Source organism: Triticum aestivum, chromosome 5B (assembly GCF_018294505.1).
Source record: "Triticum aestivum cultivar Chinese Spring chromosome 5B, IWGSC CS RefSeq v2.1, whole genome shotgun sequence".
Classification (NCBI taxonomy): Eukaryota; Viridiplantae; Streptophyta; class Magnoliopsida; order Poales; family Poaceae; genus Triticum; species Triticum aestivum.
The window spans coordinates 560,342,581-560,355,830 of NC_057807.1; the positions used below are offsets into that span (position 1 = coordinate 560,342,581).

The 13,250-nt window shown below is 45.2% G+C and overlaps 1 pseudogene; it reads left to right on the plus strand.

Annotated features, from left to right (window-relative positions):
* The first annotated feature begins 9,954 nt into the window (after positions 1–9,954).
* On the plus strand, positions 9,955–12,919 carry LOC123115024 (ATP-dependent zinc metalloprotease FTSH 4, mitochondrial-like; annotated as a pseudogene).
* The last annotated feature ends 331 nt before the right edge of the window (positions 12,920–13,250 follow it).

Genomic DNA, 13,250 nt, shown 5'->3' on the forward strand with positions numbered 1-13,250 from the left:
GAGGGGAATCATCATCGTGGTGATTGTCTTCATCAACATCCTCATCATCACCACCATCCTCATCTCTTTTACGCGGTCCACTCTCCCGCACCCCGCTGTAATCCCTACTTGAACATGGTGCTTCATGCCACATATTATGATCCAATGATGTGTTGCCATCCTATGATGTTTTGAGTAGATATCCTTTGTCTTTGGGTTGATTGATGATCTAGATTGCTACGAGTTGTATGTTTTATTTTGGTGATGTCCTATGGTGCCCTCTGTGTCGCGCAAGCGTGAGGGATTCCCGCTGTAGGGTGTTGCAATACATTCATGATTCGCTTATAGTGGGTTGGTGAGTGACTGAAACACAAACCCGAGTAAGGGGGTTGTTGCGTATGGGAATAAAGAGGACTTGATGCTTTAATGCTATGGTTGGGTTTTACCTTAATGATCTTTAATAGTTGCGGATGCTCGCTAGAATTCCAATCAAAAGTGCATATGATCCAAGAAGAGAAAGTATGTTAGCTTATGCATCTCCCTCATGTAAAAATTGCAATGACGACTATCGGTCTTGTTAACAAATGCCTAAGACAATTCTGCACACCGATCCATCATTATTCCACACTCGCTATTTATAATATTTAGTAGTATATTCTAACTTTATGATAACAGCACCTACTTTTATGTTTTAGCTCTCCGATATCACGCAAAGTTATCCTCTTCATACCCAGAACGTAGTTTTATTTCTCGTTTCTAGTTGGAAGCAAGCGTTCGGTGTACGTAGAGTCGTATTAGTGGCAGATAGGACTTGAGAGAATATTGATCTTACCTTTAGCTCCTTGTGGTTTCGACACTCCATACTTATCACTTCCACCTTTGGGAATTGCTACGATGATTCCCTGCACTTGGGGATTATCACAGTGCGAGGGAGATTATATTTGGGCTTTTTATCCTCCTCATTCTGCTTATCCTTCGAGCTTCGGCTCGAAGAGCCTCTCAACAACCTCTTCAACATTTCCTTTTCTGAAAAATTCTGAAATTTTTAGTGACTCAAAAATAAAAGTGAACCAAACTCAATAAGATTGATAGCAACTACTCCCACAAGTGCCTAGAGACTATATCGTGCATTAGAACTACTTGGGACCATATAAATTTGACATGCAAGCTCAAGAACAGGGTCACCTTAGCAGCAAAAATTTGCAATGAAGAAAGCACTAGAACAAAAACTAATTGGACCATTGGAGGAGTCACATACCGAAGAACAATCCCCCAAAGCAATTTTGTGAGTGGAGCTTTGAGCAAGGAGATCGAAAATCGCAGCAAAACGAGCTAGAACACGAGTTTGAGCTGTATAGTGATTTTTTCTGGAGGAAGATGAAGTGTGTGGGTGCCGGAATAAGTGGAGAGGGGCCACATGGGGCCCACGAGGCAGGGGGGCACCCTGGACCCTCGTGGCCAGGTGGAGTGGCCCCCTGATGTGTTCTCAGTGCCAATAATTCTTAAATATTCTAGAAAAAATCATATTTCAATTTTGGAGCATTTGGAGAAATTTTATTTTCGGGGTATTTTTTATTGCAAGGATAATTAAGAAAATAGACAGAAAATACTATTTTTGCTTTATTTAATTTAAATAACAGAAAGTAAAAAGGTGGGTACAGAGAGTTGTGCTTTCTAACTTCATCCATCTCATGCTCATCAAAAGGAATCCACTAACAAGGTTGATCAAGTCTTATTAACAAACTCATTCCAAGTCGCATGAAACCGGAGAATTTTCGAATAGCACTACTCCCTCCGTCCTTTAAAGAGTGTACTTCCAATTTTGTTGGAGGATCAAACTATTTCAAAGTTTGACCGAGTTTGTGCAAAAATATATCAATGTTTGTGAAATCAAATAGGTATATGATGAAAGTATATTTTATCACGAATCTAATGCTACTAATTTGATGGCATAAATGTTGATGTACTATTATATAAACACGGTCAAATATAAAAAAGTTTGACTTTCCAAGAAAGTTGGAAGTACACTCTTTAAAGGACGGAGGGAGTAAGTTACCTCAACGGGGATATGCACGTCCCCAACAATAAGAATATCATATTTCTTCTTGACAGTAGGAAGAGGAAATTCAAAACCTCCAATAGTAATCATTGAAATTTTTCGAATAGAATTGATACTGTGGACTTGAGGTTGTTTCCTCGAAAAGTGTACCGTATGCTCATTACCATTAACATGAAAAGTGACATTGCCCTTGTTGCAATCAATAACAGCCCCTACAACATTCAAAAAAGGTCTACCAAGAATAATAGACATACTATCGTCCTCGGGAATATCAAGAATAACAAAGTCCGTTAGAATAGTAACATTTGCAACCACAACAGGCACATCCTCACAAATACCGACAGGTATAGCAGTTGATTCATCGCCCATTTGCAAAGATATTTTAGTAGGTGTCAACTTATTCAAATCAAGTCTACGATATAAAGAAAGAGGCATAACACTAACACCGGCTCCAAGATCACATAAAGTAATTTTAACATAGTTTCTTTTAATGGAGCATGGTATAGTTGGTACTCCTGGATCTCCTAGTTTCTTAGGTATTCCACCTTTAAAAGTATAATTAGCAAGCATGGTGGAAATTTCAGCTTCTGGAATCTTTCTTTTATTTGTAACAATATCTTTCATATACTTAGCATAAGGATTCATTTTAAGCATATCAGTCAAACACATACGCAAAAACATAGGTCTAATCATTTCAGCAAAGTGCTCAAAATCCTCATCATCCTTTTTATTGGATGGTTTAGGAGGAAAAGGCATGGGTTTCTTAACCCATGGTTCCCTTTCTTTACCGTGCTTCCTAGCAACAAAGTCTCTCTTATCATAACGTTGATTCTTTGATTGTGGGTTATCAAGATCAACAGCAGGTTCAATCTCTACATCAATGTTATTGCTAGGTTGAGCATCATCATGAACATCATCATTAACATTATCACCAGGTTCATGTTCATTACCAGATTGTGTTTCAGCATCAGAAATAGAAATATCATTGGGATTCTCAGGTGTGTCAACAACAGGTTCACTAGAAGCATGCATAGTCCTATCATCTTTCTTCTTCTTCTTCTTAGAAGTACTAGGTGCATCAACATTAGTTCTCTGAGAATCTTGCTCAACATTGCATACTAAATGCCTCTGCATATTTAATACTCCTATCCTCAAATAGAATCATTAAAGAAGCAGACATATGCAAATGATGCAAACATAACAGCAATCTGCCAAAACAGTACAATATGTAAAGAATGCAAGAGTATCAATACTTCCTTAACTCCAAAAGTTATGAAAATTTACCACACTGTAGAAAATTTATCAGAGCTCAATATGCAAAAAATTTAAAAAATTTATCCTATTCTGACTTTTCTAGGGAATTTTTGCAACAGCGATAAACTTTCTGTTTTGAAACAGCAACATGTATACTTGCAAAATAAGCATGGTAAGGGCTATCCTTGACATATTTATTGAAAATAAAGATGCAAAACATTATTCTAAATAACATCAAGCAAATCCTAGCAAAATAAAATGACGCTCCAAGCAAAACCCATATCATGTGGTGAATAAAAATATAGCTCCAAGTAAAGTTACCGATGAACGAAGACGAAAGAGGGGATGCCCGAAAGGCATCCTAAGCTTAGGCTCTTGGTTTTCCTTTAATATTACCTTGGGGTGCCTTGGGAATCCCCAAGCTTAGGCTCTTGCCACTCCTTATTCCATAGTCCATCGAATCTTTACCCAAAACTTGAAAACTTCACAACACAAAACTCAACAGAAAAACTCGTAAGCTCCGTTAGTATAAGAAAATAAATCACCACTTTTGGTACTCTTGTGAACTCATTCTAAATTCATATTGGTGTAATATATACTGTATTCCAACTTCTCTATGGTTCATACCCTCCGATACTACTCATAGATTCATCAAAATAAGCAAACAACACATAGAAATAGAATCTGTCAAAAACAGAACAGTCTGTAGTAATCTGCAACTCTCGAATACTTATGTAACTCCAAAAATCCTACAAATTAGGAAAACCTGAGAAATTTGTGTACCAATCTAGAGCAAAAAGAATAAGATCAAAATCACGTTTCTGTGAATTATCAAAACTAATTTACTGGGTGCAAAAGTTTCTGATTTTCAGCAGGATCAACACAACTATCACCGTAAGCTATCCTAAAGGTCTTACTTGGCACTTTATTGAAACAAAAGCTATAAAACATGATTACTACAGTAGCATAATCATGTGAACACACAAAAACAATAAAGATAAATATTGGGATGTCTCCCAACAAGTGATTTTCTTTATTGCCTTTTTAGCTAGGCATGATGATTTCAATGATGCTCGTATAAAAGATAAGAATTGAAACATAAAGAGAGCATCATGAAGCATATTACTAACACATTTAAGTCTAACACACTTCCTAATCATAGGGATTTTGTGAGCAAACAACTTATGGGAACAATAATCAACTAGCATAGGAAGGCAAAACAAGCATAACTTCAAGATTTTCAACACATAGAGAGGAAACTTGATATTATTGCAATTCCTACAAGCATATATTCCTCCCTCATAATAATTTTCAGTAGCATCATGAATGAATTTAACAATATAACCATCACATAAAGCATTCTTTTCATGATCTACAAGCATAGAATTTTTATTACTCTCCACATAAGCAAATTTCTTCTCATGAATAGTAGTGGGAGCAAACTCAACAAAATAACTATCATGTGAGGCATAATCCAATTGAAAATTAAAATCAAGATGACAAGTTTCATGGTTATCATTAATATTTATAGCATACATGTCATCACAATAATCATCATATATAGTAACTTTGTTCTCATAATCAATTGGAACCTCTTCCCAAATAGTGGATTCATCACTAAATAAAGTCATGACCTCTCCAAATCCACTTTCATAATTATCACAATAAGATTCAACACCCTCCAAAATAGTGGGATCATTACTTCCTAAAGTTGACACTCTTCCAAACCCACTTTCATCAATATAATCATCATAAATAGGAGGCATGCTATCATCATAATAAATTTGCTCATCAAAACTTGGGGGACAAAAAATATCATCTTCGTCAAACATAGCATCCCCAAGCTTGTGGCTTTGCATATCATTAGCATCATGGATATTCAAAGAATTCATACTAACAACATTGAAATGATGCTCATCATTCAAAGATTTAGTGCCAAACATTTTAATGCATTCTTCTTCTAACACTTTGGCACTATTATCGGAATCCTTATTTTCACGGAAGACATTAAAAAGATGAAGCATATGAGGCACCCTCAATTCCATTTTTTGTAGTTTTCTTTTATAGACTAAACTAGTGATAAAACAAGAAACTAAAAGATTCGATTGCAAGACCTAAAGATATACCTTCAAGCACTCACCTCCCCGTCAACGACGCCAGAAAAGAGCTTAGTTGACGGGGTGTTAGTGTCTCTTACCTAGCCACCTCGGAAATGGTGCCAAAAAATAGCTTGATATCTACTACACAACCTTCTTCTTGTAGATGTTGTTGGGCCTCCAAGTGCAGAGGTTTGTAGGACAGTAGCAAATTTCCCTCAAGTGGATGACCTAAGGTTTATCAATCCGTGGGAGGTGTGGGATGAAGATGGTCTCTATCAAACAACCCTGCAACCAAATAACAAAGATCTCTTGTGTCCCCAACACACCCAATACAATGGTAAATTGTATAGGTGCACTAGTTCGGCGAAGAGATGGTGATACAAGTGCAATATGGATGGTAGATATAGGTTTTTGTAATCTGAAAATATAAAAACAGCAAGGTAGCAAGTAACAAGAGTGAGCAAAAACGGTATTGCAATGCTAGGAAACAAGGCCTAGGGTTCATACTTTCACTAGTGCAAGTTCTCTAAACAATAATAACATAATTGGATCATATAACTATCCCTCAACATGCAACGAAGAGTCACTCCAAAGTCACTAATAGTGGAGAACAAACGAAGAGATTATTGTAGGGTACGAAACCACCTCAAAGTTATCCTTTCTAATCGATCTATTCAAGAGTCCGTAGTAAAATAACACGAAACTATTCTTTCTGTTCGATCTATCCTAGAGTTTGTACTAGAATAACCCCTTAAGACACAAATCAACCAAAACCCTAATGTCACCTAGATACTCCAATGTCACCTCAAGTATCCGTGGGTATGATTATACTATATGCATCACACAATCTCAGATTCATCTATTCAACCAACACAAAGAACTTCAAAGAGTGCCCCAAAGTTTCTACCGGAGAGTCAAGACGAAAACGTGTGCCAACCCCTATGCATAAGTTCACAAGGTCATTGAACCCGCAAGTTGATCACCAAAACATACATCAAGAAGATCACGTGAATATCCCATTGTCATCACAGATAACCCGCAAGACATACATCAAGTGTTCTCAAATCCTTAAAGACTCAATCCGATAAGATAACTTCAAAGGGAAAACTCAATCCATTACAAGAGAGTACAGGGGGAGAAACATCATAAGATCCAACTATAATAGCAAAGCTCGCGGTACATCAAGATCATGCCAAATCAAGATCACAAGAGAGAGAGAGATCAAACACATAGCTACTGGTACATAACCTCAGCCCCGAGGGTGAGCTACTCCCTCTTCGTCATGCAGAGTGCCGGGATGATTAAGATGGCCACCGGTGATGGATCCCCCTGTAGGCAGGGTGCCGGAACAGGGTCCTGACTGGTTTTTGGTGGCCATAGAGGCTTGCGGCGGCGAAACTCCCGACCTAGGTTATTTTCTGGGGGTTTCTGTATTTATAGGAATTTTTGGCGTCGGTTTCACGTCAGGGGGGGGGTCTCCGAGTCGTCCACGAGATAGGGGGACGCGCCCAGGGGGGTAGGGCGTGCCCTCCACCCTCGTGGTCGGCTCGGGACTCTTCTGGCCCAACTCTTTTACTCCGGAGGCTTCTTTTGTTCCATAAAAAATCATCAAAAAGTGGCACATCAATTGGACTCCGTTTGGTATTCCTTTTCTGTAGAACTCAAAGACAAGGAAAAACAGAAACTGACACTGGGCTCTAGGTTAATAAGTTAGTCCCAAAAATCATATAAGATAGCATATAAATGCATATAAAACATCTAAGATGGATAATATAATAGCATAGAACAATCAAAAATTATAGATACGTTGGAGACGTATCAACCACTAACAGAAGTTCAAGTGGTTTACTGACTACACAACTCAACTCAGAAAAAGGAAGCTGATGACTCTTGCCTTGCTGACAGGCATCACAAACTGCATCAACATGTTTATTTGACACTACTGGAAGCTCATGACGATGAAGTACATGGCGAACGATGGGAGTGGCAGGATGACCAAGGCGCGCATGCCAATGTAATGGAGACACACGAACACCGTTGAAGGCACTAGGAGCTGGTGGCACATCAAGTGCATAGAGATCATTATTGCGAAGTCGACCTCTAAGGAGTACGTCCCTCGTGTCCCGGTCCTTAACAAAAAAATGAAAAGGATGAAATTCAACAAGAACATTATTATCACGAGAAAGTTTAGGAACTGAAAGCAAACTACGTGAAATAGAGGGAACACGAAGGACATTAAGAAGACGTAATTGTGTGGATCGATGTGTAAGAAGTGATGCCTGACCAATATGTGAGATGTGCACACCTTCCCCATTAGTGGTGTGAACCTGATCGTTTCCACGGTATGGCTCCTGTGTAGAGAGCTTGCCCGTCTCACTCGTGAGGTGATTGGTAGCTCCTGTATCCATTTACCAAGATGCATCAACTGGGTAGGAAGGAGTATGCCCCTGCTCATGACTTGCCAGGGCAGCCTGCTTCTCATTACCCTTCCCATTGTTCCCGATCCCCAAGAAATCCTGCTTGAAGCGACGACAACGGGAGGCGAGGTGACCATCAAGTCCACACAGCTGGCAGGGGACCTGAGCACCACATGAAGGACAGCAGGCACGGACTCGACCTCCCGTGGAGGTAGTGGTGTTCCGCGAATTAGGCGCGGTCGGCGGAGGTTTGCCACCAGATTGTGGTTTGTAGGGCTTGCCCTTCCCACGCGTTGCAGCGTTGGCGGAAGGGAAGCTCGGCATAGAGCGGTGAGCCTGGATGCGCTATTCCGTAGTGAGGAGACGCGCGTACAACTCACGCGGCTGGATGGGAGTGTCACGACCATTGATATTCTCCACCAAATTATCATAGTCGTCACTTAGTCCGTTCAGCACATAAGAGGTGAACTCCTCTGGACCAAGAGCCTTGTCAATGGAGGCAAGTGTGTCAGCCATACCCGTCACCTTGTTGAAGTAGTCGGTGACAGTGAGATCATAAAGCTTCACTTCCCCAAGCGCAGTGCGGATAGCATGAGCCCGCGCCTGAGACTGCGAAGCAAAACTGGTATGAAGAGCCGACCACGCGTCCTGAGACGTAGCGGCGAAGATGACCAGTGGCGAGACCCCCTCCGTTAGAGAGGACTGGTTGGCAGAGAGGATGGCCTGATCCTGAGCCACCCATGCATGATGCCCCGGGTGGTATGGCGGGGGGCACGGTAGAGTGCCATCGACAAAGCCCTCCAAGTAGCGACTGCGAAGAAGTGGCAACGCCTGAGCCTACCACGACAGATAGTTATCCGTCGTCAGCTTCACCAGGATGAGATGCACAAAGTAGAACGGTGCATTGAGTACACCATGACCCGAAAGCGACGATGGTGCAGAAAAAACCCAAAGGTGAAGGACCACTCGGTAGCACGGAGGAGGCCAGTAGCTCCGTCGATGGACCACCGTAGGGCACCCCGTACGAAGAGGATGCGCCATAAGGAGGCGCGGTCACTGACGCAGTCGGGTACGCGTAAGCCAATGGAGCAACCGTAGATGGGGTCGACCATGGACGGGCCGTGGTGGCGCCATAGGAGTCGGTTGCCTGCACTTGCTGCTGCTGTTGGGGCGGAACGCGGTGGGAAGCAACCGCAGGCACAACACCATACACCGGCGCGTGCTGCTGTGGATGCACCTCGTACTCCCACCAGGAAGCAGTCGCGGGCGCTGCACCAGACGCCCCCCTATGCATGCGGAGGGAGCGGGGCCAGGCCGCTAGGAGCTGTAGCGACGTAAGATACTGGTGGCTGGGACGGGGCCATGGGAACGTGCGCGGCACTATACGGCCCTCCGTATGCATGCGGAGAGTGCTGCTGCTGATTCACCGGTAGCGCAGGCGCGCCATGGGAGCTTGGACGTGGCTGGACCGGGGACGGCGGGGCGGCGCCCAAGGGGATGAGCGGCCGTGACGCTGAGAACGGGGAGGTCGGGGCGACCTGAGCAGCGGCGCTCGGGCCGGCGGCCGGGGCGACGAAGGGTGAGGCGGCGGCGGCGGTCGAGGCCAACGCCATCGGGGCCGATCGAGAGAACGAACGAGATAGGAGCGGAAGTGATCGATCCTAAACTGATACCATGTAAAACTTTAGGGTTTGGGAAACTGCTCGACACCTGTAATGGGTGTGGCTATCTTATATATATAAAGAGGTATATAAAATGTACAATACAATATACAAGACATATACAAGGGAAATGTATAAATACAGTCTAACAGCGCCACCATCGCCCCTGCCGCGGTCGCCGGCGAGAAGGAGGAGAGTGGATGGCGAAACGGGGAATGGAGCTGTGGGCGCGTGTGGGCGATAGGATGGTCGTGTGGCGTGACACTACGGTGTGAGAGCGTTCATGGGAGAAAGTACACAAAGCGAACGTTTCTTCCGGCTGACGTGCCAAGCGGCCTACTTCAGAATTCATGCAAAACGATCCAACGGACGTCGAGAGTAGTTCACTGGGAATGTCTAAATATCTTACGTTCACCGTATAAAGATCACGTCTGCGAGTGTGCGCCGCCACTCCGTACTCCCGCCGGCGGAGAGCGCGGGCCAGCATGGGCGATGCGCTCGGCAAGGAGCGGCGGAGCACCGCTTGCTGCGGCTACCCGGCCGCCGTACTGGGACAGCCCACGGCAGCACACCCAGATCCGGGAGCCGGTCATCATCGTCGATTTGGGGGAGGCGGCGGCGGCGGAGCCAAAGCAAAGCGAGGCCTGAGTCTGAGTAGTTCCGGCGCAGGTGAGCGAGAACTGTCGCTGATTTCCCGACTCCTGATTTCCCTATCCGTGGTCGTACACCACCCTGTCACTCAGCGCTGGTGGTTCTTCACTGAGAATTTCCCGATTCTTGGTCGGATTCCTCTCCGTGTCAGCGCCCGCGGCGGCCGTCAAAGCTCCCCATGTTCGAGCCCGATACGAGGTCGGCGAGCCTTTGCCGTTGCCGTGCGGGTGCCGGTGTCGCAGAGTCGGACCGGAGATTCAGTGCGCGGTTGGTTAGCGTTTTGGATTGGGTGTCTTATGGATTGCCAAATTTCTGCTAGCCGTGTTTTGCTATGGACTGAATCTCCGCGTGTTTGTGTCACAGGCTGCTGCGACGCGTCGACAGGCACTGGCGGAGAGCGCGGTTAATAAGGAGGAAGCTGCGGCTCCTTCTTTCATAGCACCTGCTGCTGCTGCAGATACAACCACTACAGGTGCAGGTATGTGTGGTTGCTTCTTTGCCCACCGCTTAAACTGCAACTTAACAGGGTAAATCCACTTAATTTCCTGTCCCTGAATTGGATAGATGCTATATACTACTCCCTCCGTACGTCCCATAATGTAAGATGTTTTTTGACTCTAGTATAGTGTTAAAAAGGGTCTTACATTATGGGACGAAGGGAGTATGTAATAGTAGTAGTACTAGATCTTATTGTATTCTGTACTAGCACCCATTGTTGGTTGATTGTTGCCATTCATAAGTTTCTTTCTATAAGCTGGTGACTGGTGCATGCTTAACGCAGGTGGTGGTGTGCTTACAAGTCGACAAGATCGGCGCCGATCAGGATTTGCTGGCAAGCTTACGAAGCAGCTTTCGCGTACCTTCTTTGCTTGTGACATTGATGGTTCGAAGAAAGAGGTGAAGAATCCAACCAGCACAAAGTTCAAAGATGTCACGGGGATCAATGGCGCGAAAGCCGAGGACATAGTACAGCACCTGCAAGACCCTAAGCATTTGGCTAGTGACTTTGATGGTTTGAAAAAGGAGGTCAAGAATCCAACCAGCACAAAGTTCAAAGATGTCACGGGGATCGATGACGCGAAAGCCGAGGACATAGTACAGCACCTGCAAGACCCTCAGCATTTGGCTTGTGATTTTGATGGCTCAAAAAAGGAGGTCAAGAATTCAACTAGGACAAAGTTCAGCGATGTCAAGGGGATTGATGGCGCCAAAGCCAAGCTCGAGGACATTGTACACTACCTACGAGACCCTGGGCATTTCACACGCCTCGGTGGCAAGCTTCCGAGAGGCGTCCTGCTCCTCGGTGCGCCTGGCACTGGGAAGACAATGTTGGCAAGGGCGATGGCCGAGGAAGCCAGCGTGCCCTTCTTTGCGTGCAGCGGCAGCGAATTCAACGACGACTATGTGTTCGTTGGGGCAAAAAGAGTGAGGGCGCTCTTCGCCGCGGCGAAGAAACGAGCTCCTTGCATAGTGTTCATCGATGAGATCGACGCCATCGCTGGGAGTGGGAGCAGGAACTCATATGGTTCAGACTCGCAGATACATACCCTGAACCAGCTGCTAGTTGAGCTAGATGGCTTCGAGCAGAATGACGGGGTTAATCGTGGTCGCGGCGACCAACATCCCCGAGTCATCACTGGATAAGGCCCTTGTTAGGTCTGGGCGTTTCGACCGTCACGTTCAGATTCCTTATCCAAATGCTAAGGGCCGAAGGCAGATCCTTGAGGCCCATATGTCAAAGGTTTGTTTGTACTCCATCCAAAAATGTTAGGCTGTCTCTGATGGAATTTCTTTAACAACCTTTTCTCCATGACACTTTCGATGCAGGTCTTGAAAGCCAAGGATGTTGATCTTAAGACCATCGCCAATGAGACGTCTGGATTCACAGGTGCAGACCTCGCAAACCTGGTGAACAAAGCCGCTCTCAAGGCTGCCAAGGACGGGGCAGAAGCTGTCACGACACAACACCTCGAGTATGCTGCCATGAAAAGGAACATCACGGGCAGCAAGAACAAAACGGTGATGTTGCCTGAGAGCTGCAGGAAGATGGTCGCGTACCACGAGGGAGGGCATGCTGTTGTTGCTATCCACACGGACAGCGCTGCTCCTGTCGACAAGGCTACCATTGTTCCCGGGGGGGATAATCTTGGCATGGTGACGCAGCTGCCAAAGGAGGATGATAAGTTTTTACTCTCAAGGGAGAAGATACTGGCACAACTGGATGTCCTCATGGGAGGCCGGGCTGCCGAGGAGGTTATCTTTGGCGAGAGCAAGGTGAGCTCCCTCGCCTTGTCTGACCTAAGAAAGGCGACTAAGCTGGCGACAGAGATGGTCGCCAGGTATGGTATGAGCAAGCGGGTTGGCCCTGTTTCGTATGACAATGACGACGATGACGACGGTTGGAATGCCAAGACCATGATCTGGCAATCGAAGTACCTGGTTAATGAGGAGGTGAGAGAATTGATAGGCAAAGCTTACAATAACGCAAAGACGATCCTCACCGCACATAGTAGGGAGCTTCATGCGCTGGCCAACGCCCTCCTGAAGGATCAAACTCTCACCGGAGACCAAATCACGGCCCTCCTGAAGCACGAGACTCTCGCCGAAGGCCAGACCACGAAACATGTATTGCCTGCCCGCCTAAATGAGTTAACGAGAAAACTATATTCCTGCCGAGTGTCCGTTAGCCACAGGTCCAAACGACCTCTTAGTCGTTCGATCCGGATCTTGCGGGCGCGCTCGTCTTCCCTCTCTCCCGATATTCTGGCCTCAGTTTCCGATACTATCGGTATTAATTAGCGCTTTCCTTTTATTTTAATTAACGCTTTCCTTTGAAACCGCACCTCCCGCACTCTCATTGCTCCGATCCCGCCGCGAATTTTTCTCCCACCCAAAATCCCCGCATCAATTAATGCTGGATTAATTAGCCAACTAATAAGCATGCATGGGTTCTAAAAAAAGAAGCATAACCCCAAAAAAAACATGCATGTCGCACGTTTCGTACAGGAGACACATTTAACGCAACCAACAAGGCATCACTACCGGAACAGGGCGCTACCCCGACGGCCAAAACAATGCCGACGGCCCCCGTCGGCTTCTGCGGATATATGCCGACAGCCTGGATCTGGCC